Genomic DNA, 10,966 nt, shown 5'->3' on the forward strand with positions numbered 1-10,966 from the left:
CAAACTCAGGTGAGCACTCAGGTGAGATTATAGGGAATTCTGGGAAGTACCAAGGACTTCTGGGGATTGAAGTCCAGGGTTCAAATTTCCATTTTACAGACCTAAGGCTATAGTTCATCTATGCTAGGGTTTTGGGGAAAAAAATTAACCTTGAAATGGGAAATGTTTCGATCTCATATTAGTTTTTTCTTAAACCCTTACTTTCTGTCTTAGTAACACTAAGATAGAGGGGTAAGAGCTAAGCAAAGAAGATTAAGTGACTTGCCCAGGGTCACACAGCTAGGAAGCATCTGAGTCCATATTTGAACCCAGGGCCTCTTGACTCCAGGGCCAGCACTCCATCTACTGAGCCAACTAGCTGCCCCCAAACTCCTACTCTTACATCCTCTACTAATCATTGCATTCAAAGATTGAAGTTGGAGAGAACAGATAATACCTTCTTCCCTATTAGTTAGAGAATCCCTGGACAGGAGAAAGCGGCTCTAACACACATACACGAGACGAAACTTTTCATATGCCAACAAAAGGAAAAGCTGGAGTCATCTTTGGAGGAGCTGCTCCATCCAAAGCTGGACATAGTTTGAGAACTGTCGCATCGCTTCCTATCTCTCGCAAGCTGTACTGAGTGTACCCTGATAAGTCTCTTTGGGGGATCACTTAAGTCTTGTAGGTGAATCTTTCTCCTTTTTCTTCTCTTGTGTAGGCACTAATTTACTATATAATAACTTGTTGGGCGATACATTTGATAATAAAGGTAAGCAATGAAATAGGCAAAAGAAATCGACTCAGTCTCTTCATGTTAAAATTTCTCAAATTCCTGTTGAGAGGCCTGTTTAGTTCGAAGTGCCCCAGTAAATGGCTCTAATTTTTCTGTGGGGGGTTCCAGCGGCCTCAGCCTGAGCCTGAATCTCTCCAGGGCCAGTGGCAAAACCAGGGCAAAGGAAGCAACCCAGACTGACAACCGAAGAGGAGTGGAAGCCAAAGGAAACTCAGTACCAGAGTCTGTGAGCTATCATGAAGGCTGGTAGTGATGAGACAGACAGAGTAGAGAAAGCAAGCCTCATTCTCTGTGCTGGCTTTGTTTCCTTTAGAATTAATTTCAAGTTGGAGGTAAGAAGGGGGAGTAAAATGAACGTTTTTGCTGAGCTCCCCTGACATATCCCTCTAAAAAACTGTTTAAAAGCATGCCAAACAGAATTCTAGGTGACATAACCAGCAAAAAGTCGCACTAAGAGGCAGCTAGGTGGCTCAGTGGATAAATAGCTAGGCTTGGAGCCAGGAGAGCCTGGGTTCAAATCTGAATTGGCTAACTGGCAAAAGAAATATGAAAATTCACTGAAAAAAATGATTAATTAAAAATTAGAATTGGGCAAGTAGAAGCCAATGATACAATTAAAAAGCAATAAAATAAGAAGCAATGAAACAAAATCAAATAAATGAAAAAATAGAAAAAAATATGAAATATTTCAAAGAAAAAAAACTGAAAAAACTGAAGGGGTGAGATAATTTAAGAATTATTTAACTCCCTAAAAATCATAACAAAAAGGACTTGGACATATTATCTCAAGAAATTACAAAATAAAATTGTTCAGATATCATAGAACCAGAGGGCAAAGTCGAAATCAAAAGAATCCACCAATCACCTCCTGAAAGAAATCCCCCAAAACTCCAAGGAATATTATAGTCAAATTCTAGCGTTCCCAGATTAAGGAGAAAATATTTTAAGTAGTCAGAAAGAAATAATTCAATATATCATGTAGTTACAGTGAGGATCATATAAGATCTAGCAGCTACCACTATAAAATAGTGAAGGACTTAAACTATCATATTCTAGAAGGCAAAGGAGCTAGGATTATAACCAATAATAACCTACCCAGAAAAACTACATAATCCTACAAGGGGAAAATGGAGAGAAGGATAAGCAAGAAGGACAAATAAAAGAGAACAGGACAGAAGGAAATAGACAATAAGCAGTCATAACTGTGATATTAATGAAATTAACTCACCCACAAAATAAAAGAGGAGAGTAGAATGGATCAGAAACAAGATCCAACAATACACTGTTTATAAGAGACACACTTGAAAATAGAAAGACACATATACACACAGACTCAAAATAAAGGCCTGGAGTTGAATCTATTATTCTTTAGCTGAATTTAAAAAAGATAGGGTCACAATTATGATTTCTGACAAAACAAAAGCAAAAATAGACCTAATTAAAATAGTTAGGGAAGCTATATTTTGCTAAAAGGAGCCACAATGAATTAATATTAATATTAAACATATGTGTCCCAAATGGCAGCGCATCCAAATTGGTTTTTTAAACATAATTTTAAAAATTTTATTTTTAAACTTTTCCCATAGTTACATGATTAATGTTCTCTCCCTTCCCTCTTTCCTTCCCTTTCCTGGACCCTGACAAGAAACTCCATTGGGTTCAGAACTTATTTACATATTATTCATTTTTGTGATAGAGTAATCTTTTAAATTCAAAACCCCAAATCATATGCCCATATAAACTAGTGAGAGCATCCAAATTCTTGAAGGAGAAATTAAATGAAGTATAGGAGTAAATAGAAAGTAAAAGTAAACTAATGAGAGATCTCAATTTATCCTTCTCAATCCTAGATAAATCTAAACATAGCATACAGGCATAACTTGGGGATATCATGGGTTCAGTTCCAGATGACTACAATAAAGTGAATATTGCAAGAAAATGTCATACAATTTTTATTAGTCTTCCAGGCATATAAAAGTTATGTTTAAATTATATTGTAGTCTATTAAGTGTGCAATAGTATTATGTTAAAAATGTATATACATTAATTAAAAACACTTTATTGATTGAAAAAATGCTAATCATCCTCTGAGCCTTCAATGAGTCATAATCCTTTTGACGGCTAAAGCTCTTGCCTTGATTTTGGTGGCTGCTAATTGGTCAGAGTGGTGATTGCTGAAGGTTGGGATGGCTATAGCAATTAAAAAAAATTAGACAATGAAGTTTGCCTTGTTGGATGGCTCTTCCTTTCACTTGAACACTTTGAGGCCATTATAGGATTATTAATTGGTCTAATTTCAATGTTGCTATGTCTAGGGGAAAAGGGAGGCCCAAAGAGAGGGAGGGGGAAAGAGATGGAGAATGATAGATTAGTGAATCAGTAAGAGCAGACAGAACAATTAGCAATGAAGTTTATTATTTTAGATGGATATGGTTCATGGTACCTCAAGCAATTTATAATAGTAACACCAAAGATCATCATAATAATAGATAAAATAATAATGAAAAAGTTTGAACTATTCCAAGAATTACCAAAATGTGCCACAGAGACACAATGTGAGCATATGCTGTGGGAAAATTGGTGCCAATAGACTTGCTCAGTGCAAGGTTCCACAAGTCTTCAATCTGTAAAAAACACAATATATAAGAACTGAAATAAAGTGAAGTCCAATAAAATGAGATATACCTGTAAGTAAGAAAGAAGTTAAGATGAATAGAATTTTAGAAAACTTGGATATGGTTGACCTCCAGAGAATATCGACAATGCAATGCAAAGAAATATACTTTTTTCTCAGTTGTACTTGATACCTTCACAAAAATTAATCATGTAAGGCATAAAAAATGCTAAAAAAGCATAAATATTAAATTTGCCTCTTTGGGACAATAATGCAATAAAAATTACATTCAATAAAAGGTCTTTGTCGTATAAGAATATTCATAGCCAACTGTTTGTGGTGGCAAAAAACTGGAAAATGAGGGGATGCCCTTCGATTGGGGAATGGCTGAACAAATTGTGATGGAATACTATTGTGCTCAAAGGAATAATGAACTGGAGGAATTCCATGGAGTCTGGAACAACCTCCAGGAAGTGATGCAGAGTGAGAGGAGCAGAACCAGGAGAATATCGTACACAGAGACCGATCGATAAACTGTGGTACAATTGAACGTAATGAACTTCTCTACTAGCAGCAGTGCAATGATCCAGGACAATTCTGAGGGACTTATGAGAAGGGATGCTATCCATATACAGAGAAAGAACTGTGGGAGCGGAAACAGAGAAGAAAAACAACTGCTTGATCACATGGGTCGATGGGGATATGATTGGGGATGTAGACTCTAAAGGATCACTCTATTGCAAATATTAATAATATGAAAGTAGGTCTTGATCAATGACACATGTTAAACCCAGCGGAATTATACATAAGATACAGGAAGGGGGTGAGGGGAGGGGAAGGGAGGGAAAGAAATGAGTTTTGTAACCATGGAAAAATATTCTAAATCATCTAATTAAATAAAAGTCTTTGAAGTATATATTACTAGTGAATTTGGAAGAATGAATAGATCAAATAACAAATCATTTAAACAACAATCTCATAAAAATAACAACATGCACAACATGCAAAAATGTGTGGAATGCAGCCAAAGCAATACTAAGGGGGAAATTAATGTCTCTAAATGCTTATATCAGTAAAAGTGTGGAAAAGCAAATTAAGAAATTGGGCAGGCAAAAAAAGAAAAAGAACATATTAAAAATCTCCAATCAAATACCAAAATAGATACTTTGAAAATCAAAGGGGTGAGTAATAAAATTGAAAATAAAAATGCCATTGATCTAATAAATAAAACTAGGAGCTGGTTTAATGGGGGAGGGGGATCAAAGATAAAAGATAAGTTATTGGTTAATTTTATTTTAAATAAAAGAAAGAAGAAAACCAAATTACCAATATCAAAAATAAAAAAGGTGAATACACAGCCAATGAAGAAGAAATTAAAGCAATTATTCGGAGCTATTCAGCTCAATTATATGCTAATAAAACTGACACTTTAAATGGAATGGATGAATGTTTGCAAAAATATAAATTTTCTAATTTATCAGAAGAGGAAATAGAACACTTAAATAACCCCATCCCAGAGAAAGAAATTGCACATGCCCTAAAGCCCTTAATGAACTGGGGGGGTGGGGGGGGGAGGAGGGAATACAGCACCAGATGGATTTATAAGTGAATCCTACTAAATATTTAAAGAGCAACTAATTCCAATGCTATATAAAAACTATTGAAAAAATAGGCAAAGTCCTACAAAATTCCTTCTATGATACAAATAAGGTTTTGTTACTCAAACAAAAACAGAGGAAGAAAACTATAGACTAATATCTCTAATTAATAATGATACAAAAATGCTAAATTAAATATTAGCAAGGAGATTACTTTAATCTATCACAAAGACCATACACTATGACCAAATTGAATTTATACTAGGAATGGAGGAATGGTCCAATGGTAGGAAAACTGTAAGTGTAATTGACTATATATCAATGACAAAAACAACAAAGATCATATTTTCAGTAGATGCAAAAAAAAGCTTTTGACAAAAATCATTATCTGTTCCTATTAAAATATTAGAAAGAAAAGGAATGGAGCTTTTCTTAAAATTATAAGTGGCATTGTTGTTCAAGTTATACTCTACTCTTAATGACCCTGCTATGGATTTTCTTGGCAAAGATACTGGAGTGATTTGCCATAACTTTCTCCTGCTCATTTGACAGATGAGGATCTGAGACAAACAGGGTTAAGTGACTGGTCCAGAGTTACACAGATAGTAAGTATCTGAAGTCACATTTGAACTCAAGTCTTCCTGGCTCTGGGCCCATCATTCTATCCACTATGCTACTTAGTTATCCATAAGTGACAAATAGTATTTATCTATGACTAAGAACAAATGTTATTTGTAATGGAGACAACTAGAAGCTTTTCTAGTGAGATTAGGGGCAAAGCAAGGATGTACCTTATCACCCCATTTTCAATATTGTGGTAGAAATGCTAACTATAGCAATAAGAGAAGAAAAAGAAATTGAAGGGATAAGAACAAGCAAGGAGGAAACAAAACTATCAACTTTTTGCAAATTATATGAGGTTATATTTAGATGGTACACATAGAGTCAACAAAAGACTTGTAGAAATAAAAACTTTTAGCAAAGGATATGTAAATATAAGTATTTATGTAGATATAAATAAAATAAATCCACATAAATCATCAACATTTTTGTATATTGCCAACAAAACCCAGAAGGGAGAGATAGAAAAAGAAATTTGACTTAAAATAACTGTAGATAGATAAAATACTCGGAAGTCTACCTATTAAGACAAATAGAAACTATATGAATGTGATTAGAATTCATTTTAAGCCTCAGGTTATCTTGGGCTTAGTGTCTCTGGCATCATTGTCATGCAACCATATTCTGCTTTTGTATGCAGCTTTATTTCCTTTGGTATTTACTCTGGCTTCTATCTTTTTCAATAAGTCTCTTGATCCTTTGTCAGCCTTGCTTTTTTCCTCTTCACTGAAATAATTTCTACATCTCTTTTTAGAATTTAATTCTTGCTAAATTCTTTTTCAGCCAACTTCCTCTGCAAAATTTTAAGTCCCTGGCTCCTAATTCTCTTTTCTCTGTCTTTTGAAATATAACTCCTCAAATCTAAGGTACATGTCAGACAATACCTGGCTTTCTTCTCCTTCTTATATTCCAAACTCTGTAACAGAGTTTGTCTGCACTTGCCCCCAAATTTTCTGTTATATCTATTTCATCAACTGTTTCCTCCTTATTGGTTGAGATCAGGTTAAGAATAGCAGTTTTCCTTTGTGGATTCTGCTTTTTTTTTTTTTGCAGGATAATAATAAAATCATTAAAGCAAGTAGGGAACATAAGCTCACAAAAATGAAATAACATTGTCTAATGAGACATCTGCTCAACTCATTTCATGTTGCTTTAGATCTCCAGATAACTTGTTCAACTCCCTCAAACTCTTGAATCCCTCTCCCCATAGGTAAGAGGCTGGATTTATTTAGCAGACAAGACAAGCATGCAAGTCACAAGAAGAAATCCAACTGTTTAATTTGATCCAATTAAATTAAACAAGCACTTACTAACTGCCTGTTATGTTCAAGACACTGAGATAGGGATGTAGTAATATTAATAATAACTAGTATGTATTTTGGCAAAGTTCTTTATATATGGTACCTCTTTATTTTAAGCTCTTGCCTTCTGCCTTAGAAGTAATACTAAGTATTGGTTCCAAGACAGTAGAGCAGTAAGGACAGGCAATTGGGTTAAGTGACTTGCCCAGTGTCACATAGCTGGAAAATGTCTCAGGCTGGATTTGAACCAGGGCCTCCTGACTCCAGGCCTGATGCTCTCTTTACTGGGTCCTACATATGGTATATCATTTGATCCTCACAATAATCCTAGGAGGTAGATGTTATTATCCCCATTTTATTTATGTGGGAAATTGAGTCACAGAGAAGTTAAATGACTTGCCCAGAATCACAAAGTGATGTGTCTGAGACCATATTTGAATTGAAGTCTTCCTGATTCCAAGCCAAGATCTATGCAATAGATCAGTCTTTAATAATGCCTATTATTTACATAGTTTGTTACAGTTTATAAAGAACTTAAACATTATCTCACTTGATTCTTATGATAAAGCTATGAAGTAGTTGCTATTTTTATTCCTATTTTACAAAAGAGGAAACTGAGGCAGTGAGAGCCCAGGGTCATATAACACTTATCTGATGTGAAGATTTGAACTTAGGACTTCTTAATTCTAAGTCTAAAACTAGCCACTAAAGACAAAATGAAAAACAAAAGACTCTGCCCAAGAAGCGTATAAGAGGCATAGGGCACACATAAACAATGTGTGACTGGGAAAGTAATTTAACCCTTATTGCTTCAGTTCCCTCATCTATAAAATGAACTAGGGAGGGAAATGGCAAACCACTCCAGTATTTTTGCCAAGAAAACCCTAAATGGGGTCATGAAGAGTCAGAAACAACTAAAAAATGATTCAACAACAACAAAAATGCAAGGTAACTTAACGAAAGAGAGAATACATGTAGGTACAACCAGTGAAGGTTTCTTTTGTCATGGTCTTCTGGTAGACCAATGATTCTTAAATTATCTCTCCTTGAACAATTTTCTAAATCCTCTGTTTTGTGAATGAGATGCTTCATATTTTCCTCAATTTTTTCATTCTTTTGGTTTTGTTTTATAGTGTCCTGCTGCCTTGTGAGGTCACTTGATTCTAGTTGTTGTATTCTGGTTCTTAAAGACTGGATTTCATCCCTGGCTTTTTGGTCACCCTTTTCATTCTGGTCTATTATTCTTACCTCATCTTTCATCTCCTTTTTCTCATCTTTCATCTTCTTCACCTCATCTTTCATCTCCTTTGCCTCATTTTCCAGCTGGTTGATTTTGGCTTTCAAGACACTATTTTCTGTTTCCAGATGATTTATCTTAGTTTTTAAGTTCTTTTCCCAATTGTCTTCAGCCTCTCTTAATTGTGTTTTGAATTGCATTTTGAGTTCTTCCAAAGCCTGTATCCAATTCACTGGGATTTCTGATTTTTCCTTTGCTGATCCCTCCCCCCCGTTTCGTTCGCTCTTTGCTCATTACCTGTACAGAAGCTGTCTATTGTAATTTCTTTCTTTTTTTTTCTGTTGTTTGCTTGTGTTTACCCCTTCTTTGCTCCCTGTATTTGTCTGTGATCTTGTTCCTCTCATTTTTTTTTTGTTTTGGGGCTGTCAGTCTCCCCTCTTCTTGGAGCTTTGTCAAATCTCTTGGTACAGTCTCGGGGAGGAATGTTGGCTTCCCTGTCCTCTGGAGGCTTTTGATTGGATTAAGTTCAACTGGGTTGGACTTTATGTGCTCTGAGGCCAAAGACTTCTGGAAGGCTGGAGCTGCCCAGACTCTCTCTGGTTCTCTCCAGCTGCTTCTCCATTGCCTGCATTCCACGCTCTAAGCCTGGCACAGCACTGTCCGCTAGGTACACCAGTGCCTTTGCCAGCCCAGAAGTTTCTGTCCTTGCGGGAGGCCCTGCACTCTGGGGGTGGGGGGGTCCTGGCCTCACTGAGCTCAGAGGACTCCTGATGGGATTAGGTTCAACTGGGTTGGTCTGGATGTGCCCCGAGGCAAAAACTTCCAGTGAGGCTGGAGCCAGATGGAAGGACCCAGCCACGGGGCTGCAGGCTCCTTGGTCTCTCCCTGGCTGCCTCCCTGCCGCCTGTGTTGGACGCTCTGAGCCTGGCCCAGGTTGCTCTCAAGGTACACCCTCTAGACCAGCACCTTTGCCCACCGAGAGGTTCCTGCTGCCGCTGGGGGCTCAGGGCTCTGGGTTGGGGGGAGGGGTCCTGGGACCTTCCTTCTGCCTTCCCCTTAGACCCGAGTGTTTTTGGATTCCGGCTTTTGGGAGGCGTACCTTTTGATTTGAGTCTAGAAGGAGGGTCCCCGCCTCTGTCCTGTTGTTAAGTTTGCATTTCAGTCCCCTAGGAGCATTCAGTTTGTGATTGGTACAGAAGGGTTTTCAGAGGTCTGAACTTTTGCTGCTTCTAAGCCTCCATCTTGACTCCGCCCCCCCAGTGGAGGTTTCCCATTGGGTGTGGTCCTTGAGTTAAACCTTGAGTGAAACTCAAATTTCTAGAAGACTTGGGTAAGAAAGGAATGTGCTACCAGCATGGAGGAACACCTCTTTGGGTAGCAGATGGACTGCCCATTTGGGGGAACAAAGAGAAGTGGAACAGAGACTATGCACGACAGCGTAATAGAAAATAAGGCCACAAAGGTAATGGAGGGCTCTAAAAGCCAGACTGAGAATGTTGTATTTTTATCTGAGAAGTAAAAGGAATCACAGAAGAATCTGGCACAGGTGGGTTTTGTGGTCAGGGCTTTGCTTTAAGAATACTATTTTGAAAACTGCATGGAGAAGGAATAAGACACAAGAGAGAATTGAATCAGAGAGGCCAACTAGGAGACGATTATAAGCTCCCAGTGGTAGATGAAATAAGGACTTGTCAGAATCAGTCAAGTGGTCCAGTGACTAGAGCATGGGACTTTGAGTCAAGATGACTTGAGTTTGAATTTGTCCTCAGACAATTACTAGCTATGTGACCCAGGACAAGTTTCTTAACTTTGTTTGCCTCTGTTCCCTCATCTATAAAATGAGCTTGAAAAGAAAATGGCAAGTCACTCTAGTATCTTTGTCAAGAAAACCCCAAAGGAAATGGTCATGAAGCATCAGACCCAGCTGAATAATAACAATTAAGGGAGATCTAAGATGCCAAGATCTTCCCCTGTACCCTGGGCCATCACTGACAGTCATCCTGACTTTTGTCTTGCCACTGCACTTAAAATGATTCTGGAAGAGAGAGTGAGGCTGATGATTTTGTGCAGCTCTGCCTCACTTACATCCAGTTTACTTTGGGAGTACAAACATCACCCCATGATGTCACTGGTCTTGTTCCAGATGAAGAATAACCCACAAAATAAGGATAACAATAGCACCTACCTTCCAGGGATGTGATAAGGATAACATGAGATATTTCTAACTAGTGGCAAAGAGTATTAAGAAAGGGTAAGCATGCAACAACCTCCAACAAAAGATGTTGGAGGAGGAAGTGATAACATTTAGTAATTGATTGCATATAAGGGAGTAAATCCAATGATAACAAATCTCACCTCAGATATTCCTAGCTATGTGCCTTTGGGCAAGTAATTTAAGCTTCCTGGGCTCATCTGGAACATGAGAGATTGGACCTGATCACCAATCAGATTTCTTCTAGCTCAAAATCTATGATCCTTTTGTAACCAAAGTCTAATCCAAATATAGATTTCTCAGCTTGCTTAACTGATACTCTCCATTCAGAAGAGGAAGGGATTGTGATACTGAGAGATCCACAATGTTACAGAATAGACGTGCTTTGGATTTTGTAGCATACATGGACATCCTATAACTGGTTCCAGTTTGTGAACAATGTGTCAAAGGAGAGATTTTTTGATTGGCTGAGGAAGCATTCCCAAAAAGCTTTTCCCTCTTTGCCTAAATGGTTTTGGGGGAAATCTGGTGTGTCCTTTGCCCATGTTGATCAGTGATGGGACTAGATGGTCCAACCTTGTGAGTCTGAAAGGTCCAGAAGGCAC

This window comes from Monodelphis domestica, chromosome 2 (assembly GCF_027887165.1).
Source record: "Monodelphis domestica isolate mMonDom1 chromosome 2, mMonDom1.pri, whole genome shotgun sequence".
In the NCBI taxonomy this organism is placed as follows: domain Eukaryota; kingdom Metazoa; phylum Chordata; class Mammalia; order Didelphimorphia; family Didelphidae; genus Monodelphis; species Monodelphis domestica.